The sequence below is a fragment of the Macrobrachium rosenbergii genome, chromosome 41 (assembly GCF_040412425.1).
Source record: "Macrobrachium rosenbergii isolate ZJJX-2024 chromosome 41, ASM4041242v1, whole genome shotgun sequence".
NCBI classification, from domain to species: domain Eukaryota; kingdom Metazoa; phylum Arthropoda; class Malacostraca; order Decapoda; family Palaemonidae; genus Macrobrachium; species Macrobrachium rosenbergii.
The window spans coordinates 71,683,507-71,695,626 of NC_089781.1; positions in this window are offsets into that span (position 1 = coordinate 71,683,507).

Sequence of the window (12,120 nt, forward strand, 5' to 3'; positions counted from 1 at the left end):
TCACTCCCTTTTGGCCATCAGTTTAAGGGAATCTAATATATAATCGTATTGGGGCAAGAGGAGAGAGATTGGAACCCAAGAACGCTATCACTTGGAAGCGACTTGCTTGATAAAGAAATCTTGATAGTTCACGTTTATTTATTTCTTGATTCAAGAGCAAAACACGATAATTCTAGAAGAAAATGACTTATAATTAGATAATAGTAAGAAACAGAAATAAATAATACCCTTTTCACTTTTTTGTAATTTATTATTTCCCAACATCAAACAAGGCTTCTCCTGATATTAGTTATATGCACCAATATCAAAGACAACCATTATTACTTTTAACTATAGTTTAAGGCACTTCTATTTACTGATAAAGTGACAAAGATACTAATGAACAAATCTAGATATGATCCTAAACATGGAGTCTCACTTCCATCCAAAAGTGAAATTAACACACAAAAAAATGCTCTTTTCTTTCTAAAAACGCGGATTCATTGCCAATACCATCGGCGTCTCTCGTAACCAAACCATGAAGTCTTAAAATTGCAGGGCCTTTCAGGTCGACTTCGCTGCTACGAGCTGAAGAACTGGAAAAACATAAACTATTCCTGAGAATTCCTGCCACGTTCACTTCTTATGCCTCATCAACTTCATTTTTTTTCCCGAACTAGACAAAATTTGCTCTACTTTTCGATGAAATTCGTTGCTTTGGAAAATGATTCAAAATGTTTGAGCCAGGGCAGGAATAGCAGATGCCTTGAAGTGTTCCTTTTGTTCTTCTTTTTACTCTCTCTCCTCTCTCTCTCTCTCTCTCTCTCTCTCTCTCTCTTTGTATGACTGGAAGGAGATATGAAACATTCGTAATGATAATCCTAATAAAGGAAGTTAAGCATAAACAATAAATCACATTTTATCGTTGAAGAGTTATCTATCTACCTATAATAATAAAATCCAAGAGGATCTTTCTTGTTTGTCCGGCCCGTGGGGGGACGGGGTAGGTTGGGTTAAGGGAGGGTAAGGGAGTCATGACACATCCACCCTCCCCCTGCAAACCTGTTTGTTCGCCACGGGTGGGAGCGGGATAGGTAGGGGATCGGAAGAGTAGGGGAGTCATGACACATCCACCCTCCTCCTGCAAACCTGTTTGTCTGCCCTGGATAGAGCCGGGGTAGGTAGGGGATCGGAAGGGTAGGTAAGACATGATGGGCAGCGCCGGGTTCCTGCGCAGCGTAGCGTGCACCATCAAGATCGTTACTAATAAAAGTAATGGGAACTTGGACAGGTAGAGAGGAGTAAGATAACAGTTCAGGGAATTTATGGGCACAATTTGACTGTTTAGAGGAAGGAGAAGAGGAAGATTGAGAATGTGTTTTCTGAATGTCGTGGAATAAGTGTCAGAAACTTAGCACAGAACGATCTTTGTATTCAAAAAGTGCAAAACATGGCGCAAGATAGAGTGACTGAGAAAGTGCGGGTGTTTATGAGCTCATATAAATACATACATACACACGCACACACGCATATATTTATATATATACTATATATATATATATATATATATATATATATATATATATATATACACATATACATATATAATATATATATATATATATATATATATATACATATATACTGTATATATATATATATATATATATCTATATATACAGTAAAATTATATCTATATATATTATATATATATATATATATATATACATATATATATATATATATATATATATATATATATATATATATATATATATATATATGTATATGTATATATATATATATTATGTATATATATGTATATATAATGTATATATATATATATATATATATATATATATATATATATAATATATATATATATATATATATATATATATATATATATATATATATATATATATATATATATATATATATATAACAATGCTTGTAAAAGGTCAACGCAAATCGCTACAAAGAAAATGGTTCTAACTTACAGAACTTGACCTGTCGAGGTTCACGACTCCCTAAATGTCAAGGTACCAGTCTTGTCCTCCCATGGGGAGTCCCCGCCTCCCTTCTTATAAAAAAAAAAAAAACTGCATTAACATGAAAGTGTAATTTGCCATTATTACTTCTTACTTATAGGTGTAACTTGGGGTAAACTAAAAGCTAAAACTTTCGAAGTGAGGTAAAATTAATATATCATGGTCACGATATCCAAGAAAGAAAGTATTCAAACTTCATTAATGAAACAGCAATCTCATTTCTGCTGTTGCAGAAATGAATGAATAGTTATACTGTATATAAGCTACATTACTAAAATTAGTAGAAAAATAATCTTTATACGACTTTTTAACCCTCAAAATGCCAGAGAAACATAAAATTTAGTGATTATTCTTCAGAAAAATTACTTTTGTAAAGGAATGATTTGCTATTCATTGGTAACGAAATTACTGATATACTTCACGACAAATTTACAACAGAAATTCTGCCTACTAAAGTCTTCTTCACTTCAATCAGCTCTTCCCTAATGGAAAAGAACAATTGATCTCTCTCCTAATACTGCCTATCCTGACGGTTTTCCAGACAGTTTACCCACCCTGTTCAGCTACAGATGACAAACTATGCACCGTATCGCAATGCAGTGGCGTAAACTAAGGTTGTGAAGGGGAATCCGCCCCGGGCGGCACTGTCCTTGGGAGTGGCACTCTGGCATCTTTTGAGCAGGTCTGGTCTGGCATAATTCTAGATTTTCTAGCATATTTCTCTGATCGGAACATTGACAGCGATTTATCGACTCTGCTGCTGGAGTTCGATGTTGTTATTAGCGAATTCGCTTCTAACAACGCTCGTAGGGTTCCGTAATTCTGCTGGGTTGTTTTTGTTTTAGCTTTACGAAATAAAATAAATGAATGAGATGTTCAGGCTTAAAATGTGCGTTTAATTTTCATCACTTTGGTACTTTTTAGCCTCGGGCGCCACTAACGCTGCTGACGCCACTGTCGCAGTGTCACTCGCAATCCTCTCTTCTCCTCTTAACTGTCCTCCTAACGCCCTCAGTAATCAGTTTCACAATCATTCTTGAATTCACTTTCACCCTTGGCACTCTTGTGTCATTCAGCTCAGTCACTTTTCGGATCTTTCCTAGAAAGTGACCCCAAACAAAGTTCGTTGGTCATTATCTAGGACTAGTATTTCTCGGGGGTCATTATCTTTATGATATTTAAAGTTCTTTATTTACGTTTTTCCGGCAATCCCCAACGGGCTTGTACCAAACACGCCGCAAAGGTGGATACATACCAGGTTAAAACCCTTTGGGTCACTATCTAGGAAAGGACCCACTTTTCTACTGCCAGTTAAACAAGGCTCTGAAGTACTTGCTAAGTCGACTCTGTATTGTTTCTATTCATACTAGAGATGACCTTCATTCTGAAATTAATTCGCTCAATAGCCTCTCTTTCAACGTTCACCTTCTTACGAAATAGCTTCTACCCCAGAAAGTGCTGCTTAGATTCACCCTTGTGCTATAAATATTCATTTTCCATTTCTTTATTCTGTATTCTTGTACATGTTTTTATTTTCCCTTGCAGTTACACCTCATATCATGGTATTGTAAAAAACAACATGTAAAGTCATATAAAAATCTCCACCAAATTTTTTTTCACCAAATTTTATTTTTCAAGAATTTACAATGTCTAAGATATTGTGGGAATACAGAGCCCAAGAAATATCAGTCCTAGATGTCGGGGTCGCCATCTAGGAAAGATCCGAATCAAGAAGTAAATATGAAAATCTGAGGCAAGAATGTAAAATTCTCGACAGACGTCACAGGCGGAGAACTGAAACAAAAGCAATATTTTTTAGGGAAGTAGCGACTATGACGAAAAAAATATGAATAAAAACACGGCGAGTAAAGTAGCCGACCGGTACCTGCAAATGAGAATGGATTACCTTTTTACGGAGACAATTAGAATTCCAAATGAACTTGCGCTAATGGATGGGAAATTAGGGGCTTCTCCCTGCTCTGCATTAACGTATAAATTAACCCGAGAATGTGATTTCAGATCAATGTTATTGTAAAACTTGTCAATATTGAAATTAAATAATAGCTCTGCTAACATATATGATCCTTGTATTACGTGATCAGATTCAACGCGATTTAACATATGTTACTATGAATATATGACTTATTTTCATATGAATGTTTAAGATACAAGGCATTGTTCATCAGGCTGTCAATAATTTCTGGCTATCCATAAGATTAACTATCAATTTGTAAAGAATGAACATATGTATTATGAAATAATGGAAACAACAATGCTGATAGACATTCAAAACTAGTGAAAAAACTGAAAATTATTTCTATATAATATCACTTCTATATAATATCACTGAGAAATTAAATCAGTTGGAGAGGATATAAAATGTATAACCATTTTTTTCCTGAGACATCTAACACGTACATTTCTAACATTTTCCTTATAAACTCAAGCAAACAAGATGATAAAAACATCATGAAAACAATGGCAATTGCATAAACCAACAAAAGTGACGACTAACGAATGATGTGATACAAAGTGGATTTCTTCGTAGTTTCGGAAATTGCGGTTGTACATTCACGTTATACTAAATGGAGAAGTAATTTAAATGAAAAGAAAATACTGTGCTCACATATACCATCGTTGTGCCAATCAATAATTGGGACGCATATGTAAATTAAAATAAAAACACTCCGGAACCAGCAGAAATATGCTTAATTGGTAGCCCTCAGCCAGCGAAAGCACTGATTAAAAAGCGAAATTAATTACTCGGTCGCAACATTAATCATCGGACGAACGCCAGACGCGAATGATGGTTAATCGCTGCGCCATAAAACTTTTAACAGACTTCCATAATGCCGTTGTAAATCAGACAATAATTGGGATTAATTACAAAATTTCCCAGTTCTAACCCTGTGGCCTACTTCGGGGGGAATCGTCGGTAACCGTTGCATTCGGGGTTCCCACATATTACAAGGGCAATAATTTGCTCGGTGTTGGCAGAATTCCGCCTTGACCTTGTGATGTAACAATGTAATAGAAGAAAAAAGGCATAATCTTAAAGGCTTTATCTCAATGCAGTACTTATGGTAATATTGTCAAAAAGGAAGTTCATTCTGTGACTTAAGCCCTGTACACACTATGCATCATGTATCAGCCACGTGATGCAGTAGTGGTGTTGAATAAAATTACTAGCGGCCAAACTGTACTGCAACACTGCCCACTTGTTCTCTGACCAGATTTGACAGTAAGGGTCACATGTTCGAGAAGAGAAAGTTGAAAGGGATATACAGAGTGCGATTAATGGATTAAGGGAGGGGCAAATGTTCCTTTTGCCTTCCTTGTCAAGGTTCTTCAAAATGCCTTTAGCCACACTTATTATTCAAACATCTACTGTGTATTGTAATTCATAAAATACTTGTGATCTATAAGCTTTTCAGATTATATATATGTATTATATATATATATATATATATATTTATTTATATATATATATATATATATATATATATATATATATATATATATATTTATCTTTATCAATCATCCCAGCCACCAAACAATCAATTTAAAGCTGGAAAATACAACAGTGTAGAGTGTTGGTCCTTGTCCATTCAAGGGGTTTGGCCGGTGATGGTGATCAAGGCATTGGAGCTGGAGCTGAGCAGAATGGCCTACCGCTCCGACTGCTGATGCATCACTGCGCAGGCTTTTGAAATTGGTTCGCCCCATCAACACGTTGGTGATGCGGCTTTGTGTTGAAAAAGTAGTTTTTCAACACATCCATTCAACACTGCGCGCATCATGATGCATAGTGTGTACGGAGCTTTAGGTATCCTTCTAATCACCATCTTAGCCGTATGCTTAAATGTTATGTCAGGGTCGAAATTTAGATATATGATAACTCGTAGAGCTACGAATCCATGTTATGATTCTATTTACTATCATTTTTATCACTTACAAATTCAACTGTACAAGTAAGTCACAACTCAATACTCATCTAACAGGCGCAACGTATGTGTCGAAATGAGGCACTGATCAGATTGAATTGAATATAGAATTTAGGCCAAAGGCCAAGCGCTGGGACCTATGGGATCATTTAGTGCTGATACGGAAACTGACAGTAAAAGGTTTGAAATTTGTAACTGGAGGAAAACCTCACAGTTGCACTAAAGAGTATAGAGAAGTAAAGCGAGGACACCTGTACCTCCCCTTTGTAACTGCAGGCGACCGTGGCGCCTCTACCAACGGGCGCGTAATTGGAGTTGGAAGATGTCAACAAAATGACAGGGACACAGTTCTGTGCAGCAGTTAATTGCCATAACTCAATAGGGAAAAGGTCTGAGTTATCATTTTTTCGATTTCCCAAAGATATGGAAAGGTGAGTGATGTGTTTTCTGTTACTTTTCAATCAAAACTGAGTTATCATTTTTCGAAAGATATGGAAGGGAGTGATGTGTTTTCTGTTGCATTCTATCAAAACTAAGTTCACACTTATGAAATTATGGGATATGTTGGTGGTTATTCTCTCGTTGCTCCTTTGACCAGAGTGTATAATGTACTCTAAACTCTCTACTTTGGTTGTTTCACTCTCCATGTTTTGTCTAGACGCTATAATGGTTATTAAGTGTTGTTGTAGCGAACCAGGCACTCTCTTACTGCTCAGGCTGTTTCATATAGCAGTGTTTGTTTAACTGGGTTTCCCCGGAAACTCTCAGAGTCATAATCACTTAGATTTCTTCTTTCTTATCTCTTCTTTTGTTGTCTTCTTCCTTGCACTTTTACATTATTCTTCTTCTGCTCCTGTTGTCACACAAACTTTCCTGTAAAAATTGAGGAATGTGTTGTGTGTTGATTTAAGAGTACAAGAGTCCATGACCTTGAGAGGGGGCGGGGGGGAAGGTGTGAGAAATCCACTCAACTTACTGCCCTCCTCGCACCTCAGTCTGTTCCTTCTACTGCTACTTAATTGAGTGTGTATACGTGATTATGAAAAAAGTGAGAGATTGAGAAGGCGTAGCACAAAGGTAAGAGGCTCTTGGAAAGAGTGTTTATATTTTTATTTATATCACTGTTTTTTATCTATAGATTATAATGTTTACTGACTGCTGTAGGTAATCATGCTATGCTTTTGCTGCCCATGCTATTTAATTCCAGTGTTTTATCAATAGACTACAATGGTTACTGAGTGCTGTTGCTGTAGGTCAAGGAGATGGGTCCAGAATTCAAGAAGGGCAGATTTTCAATGGAAATCATCCGAATATCTGTTTGGAAGTTGTGTGTTTTGTGCTGAACACTTCGAAGCCAACCAGTTCATGAACTCAGAAAAGAACAAGCTTGTGTGGAATGCCATCCCAACACTGTTTGATGTGGCCAACCCTCCACCCCAGGAGACATGCAAGAGGCCACTGCTTACACCAAGGGATCCCATCCCTAGGAAACAACCCAAGTTGCTAACATCTCCCATTGCCAGTGAGTACCGAATTACAAACTAAGTTTTTCTCAGAAATGTTGGAATCATATGTGGATTTCATTAATTACCCCAGCTCTTCAGAATATTTAGCTGTATAAAATGTTATAAACTGGAACTACATTCATTTATTTAAATCAATGCATTTTCAGTTTACTGCTTTGTTATTTAAAGAGTATGTGTTATTATTTCCAAATTTTAACAAATTGATTCAGCTGAAAATTTATTTTCTGTGTTTACAGATTTTCCATGTGAGATTATCCAGTCTTCAGAAAGTCCATCATGTGGTATGCTCCTGCATCTCTAGCATCTGCTATCCACATGACTCCAAGGAAGCGGAATTTGATCACTACTAAGCAATGCCTCAAAGCACAGGTGCACAGACTGAAAAAGAAGGTGGATATGGTGTCCAGTGTTTCTTCAAGCTACTCTGATGATGTTCAGATGCATAAAACAGGAAGATTACAAAATAAAAACTTGAAAAGCTCTGTTCTGACTTGTCTGATGTTTTGTATGGACCAACACTAAAGTTTGTAAAATGTCAAGTACTCCAAACAAAAAAGAAAAACAAAGGACTACAGTGGACCAGTAAAAACAAACCATTTGTCCTTTCATTGTATCATTCTAGTCCCAAAACTTAAAGATTGTTACAGAAAATGTTCAAGTTACTTTCTGTTAAGACCTTGTACAGAGCTTTGAGGACATTAATGTTCAATCAGGTTTTAATGAACAAATACTGGAAGTCTTAGGGTGCAAAGCATCCTCTATGCCAGAGGTTAACACTTTGTGTGCCGTACCAGTGGATGAAATGTCAATCAAAGAAAGTGTAAGTTATAATTCAGGAACAGATGAAGTTGAAGGTCTTGAAGATTTTGGACCACCTCTAGGTAGAATAAAGTATGTAGCAAACGATGCCACAGAGTTTATGGTTAGGGGACTTGTCACCAAGTGGAAACAGCCAGCTGGGTACTTTCTGTCAAGTGGGCCAATGTCAGACAGCACTTTGAAGTTACTGCCGTTTGACTGCATTGAAAAATTGACTCAGAGAGGACTCGAAGTCGAGGTTGTTATATGTGACCAAGGTGCAAATAATCAAAACTTATTTGAAACTATTCTGAAAGTCAGTCAAGATAAAACGTACTTTTTTGTTTCTGAAAGAAAGGTCTTCATATTGTATGATCCATCTCATCTCATTAAAAATGTCAGAAATAATCTAAAAAAACATGGTTTCAATGGCAATGGTCATAGTGTGCTCTGGGAGTATATCAGGGCTTTCTGGGAGGCAGATAGTAAATTACCTATTAGAATGGCTCCCAGATTGTCATCAAAGCATATCAGTCTTCCCCTTTTGCAGCACTCAAGGTTAAGCTTGCTACTCAAATTTTGAGTAATTCAGTGGTTGCTGGCATCTCTACTCACTGCTGTTTTAATGCTTTGCCAGCTGAAGCACAGTAAACTGTAGACTTTATTGAGAAGATGGACCAATTGTTCAGCTGTTTCAATCGTGGAACTCGTACCAGTTATGCAAAAATGCAACATGCCATGAGTCTGAAATCAGGTCACAAGGAATTTCTAGTTAACTGCCTTACATGGTTGGATGGTATCAAATTGCTTGGCCCACGAAAGCTGCCTTGCCTCTCTGGATGGCAGATGGCAATCGAAGGTCTGTTACAGTTGTGGGATGAGTTACATTCAAAGTACAAGCTGTCTTACCTATTAACCAACTGACTGAATCAAGATTGTTTGGAGAATTTATTTTCAATAATTCGGGAAAAAGGTGGGGACAAGGGCAACATAGATGCATGTCAGTTCATTAGAGTGCATTCCACCAAGTCATGGTGGATGCTGTTATGGTTCCAAGTGCTGGTGCTAAAAGGCAAGAAGAAATTGATACCTTCTTGGTAACTCTGAACAACATAGGGACTTCAAGTTTTGCAAAATCTGCATTGAATGTCACACATTTTTCTTTGCCAATTCCTGTATCAGTACAGTTAGTAATGACCCTCCCTGGGGGAGACCTACCACTCGAGGAATGCAATGTGTTAGCATATATCACAGGTTTCATTGTGCGTAAGATTCGTCACAAGGTTTGTAGAGAATGCAGGACAAAGCCTCAAAGTACTCTTGATCCATACAACCTTGTTCAAGTTTTCCTTTCCAAGAAGACTTATGGTTACACACTAGGAGAGGAGCTAATTGTGCCAAGTACAGCCCTTTACGACATGATTACTCAGATGGAAAACAAGTGCAGAAAGATGGTTTCTGACATTTACTACATGAGCAGAGTTCAACAGACTTGTGACGGGCTTGGAGAAGAGGATGCAGGGAAAGTTTTTAGCTTGTTCTGTGTGCAACTGGAGGTTCTTCATTGTCAACCTCTTTATACGCATCCACCTTCGTCACGTTTTAAAAGATGTAAACAAAAGTCTTTTAGTTGTTTGGTCGAAAAACCGAAAACTCATGAAGTTCTGAAAATGTATACTTGCAGTGTAGGGCCCAGATGTACTAAAAGTAAAAGGCATAAAGCAACGAAGCTTGGTCTCAAAGGACAGACTGAAAGAACAGAAAACTTTACAACAGGGTAAGGGGCACAACCTTATTGGACCCTGATTTTACAAGTCCAAGAATTTCTAATTTGCCCGTTATATATAATTTAACATTCATGAAAACAAGCAAGAATTTTGTTCATTCATCTACAGATTAATATACTTCAACGATTTATCTACTCTTGTGATTAAAGTACTCCAACATATGATTAAAGGCCCCTTATAGAACCTCTGATATTTACATTTACTTGCTACTCAAATTCAACATTGTTCTTCCATAGACGGTTTGCTTAGTGGGAAACTTTTAACTATCATTCTAGATACATTTCTACGATACACAGCTAACGACGACGCTGTTTGTAAACCAGAATCACAAATCTTACAATTAAAACGCAAGACTGATTCTAAAAGGAAAATAAACATTATAACCTGATTTTTTATGATTAATAATTTATAATTTATTAGCAGTCAATGCAAATGAAATTAATATAATCTGCTACCAAATCTACATTCAGCAAACACTAGTGACCTTTTGAGTTTAAAGGTAAAATAATTTTTAATTATATCTGAGGAAACTTTGTTATATCATAATTGTGAAGGTAGTAAATGGAATAAACTGGAATACATTGCCCATAGAGGTACAGTTGAGGTGTGAATATGGAAGTAATTACTGACTTGTCCATTTATTCTCTCTAAGGTATCACCTCCTAATTGTTTTCTTCTTTTCCATTGGAATAAGCAATCAAGAATGCGCAAAATGATTTCCCAGTTTTTATTTATGTTTATCAGCATTTCGACATAGCGATCTGGTGGCTACCCGTTCTCTTTAAGAGAAAGAAAAGAATTGTTTCCTAGAACGCCGTATTTTCCGTTTTCCTCGACAGACTCTTTCTGTATATATTCTGCCGTCGGTTTACGTTGAGATTACTCTAACAAAAACGCACAAGGAACAATGATCATTCACCATTCTCGGCTGGTCTATAGTGCTCGTAGAAATGAAATTTATGCTCTCCGCTGCATAGGAATTTTCCCAAGGGGCGCATGCCGAAGAAAAATGCATTTCTTGGCTTCTTTTTATTCTCGTGTGTCTTGAAACAATCATTGGGAGAGTTTTACCTGAAGCCTTTGGCAGGCGTGGATCACTCGCGAATTCCGCACGAAAACTTGGTGTGAAGATAACGAACGTTGCCCTATAAAAAGTGCCTAAACTTTGGACAGTCGTAGATACAAAACTACATGAATATCGACATGGCCTCCAATTAAGCACCCCGAGACCGGCATAACATAACTGATATTTTTTCTTCCAGATTGTGTACATAAAAATTTATATAATATTCTAAAAATTTAGTAAGGCTTTTTTCCCCTACTTCATTCGATGAGCCGTCGAAATAATAATATCATAATTACATAAACCATGCTCTTCTTTTAAAAGAAGAGCGAATCGTATGATTGTTAGTTATTAGCAGAAAAACAATGAAACACCAACTGGAAACATTTTCTGAAAATACCAAGTTTTCATGAATTTTCCAGTTCATACCTCGTTAGGGTTTTGGCTATGTACCCACCAAAGAAACCGATGTCGCCTCGCCAGACCTGGCTGGAATGCCCTTTTTGTCCTGAAAGATGTCTTGCGTTCCAACTACCAGGACGTAGTTAAATGGCTGTTTAGGACAATATTGATATGAATAGCCAGTTTCATCAATATTTATGGATTTTTCTTATAAATATGATAAGAAATTAAAACAAAACAAGATCATGAAATTTCTTGGTGATTACTTTCAGAACAATATGCGATTACATTTATTAAAAAAAGAATAAAAAGGGTTCTCTCTCTCTCTCTCTCTCTCTCTCTCTCTCTCTCTCTCTCTCTCTCTCTCTTCCCTTTAGTGCACCCTTTCCAAATCAGCAGTCCGTTATCGCACCCTCAGAATTGGAAAATAGAAAAAAAAAATATTAAAGAAATGTTAAGAAACAAAATTGATGTGATGTGTATAGATAATTTTTTTTTGTTTTTCATTCAAAAAGCTAGCGTTATTACTATTTTCGTTTTGAGAAAAAAAAGTAATATGCATATAAAGAA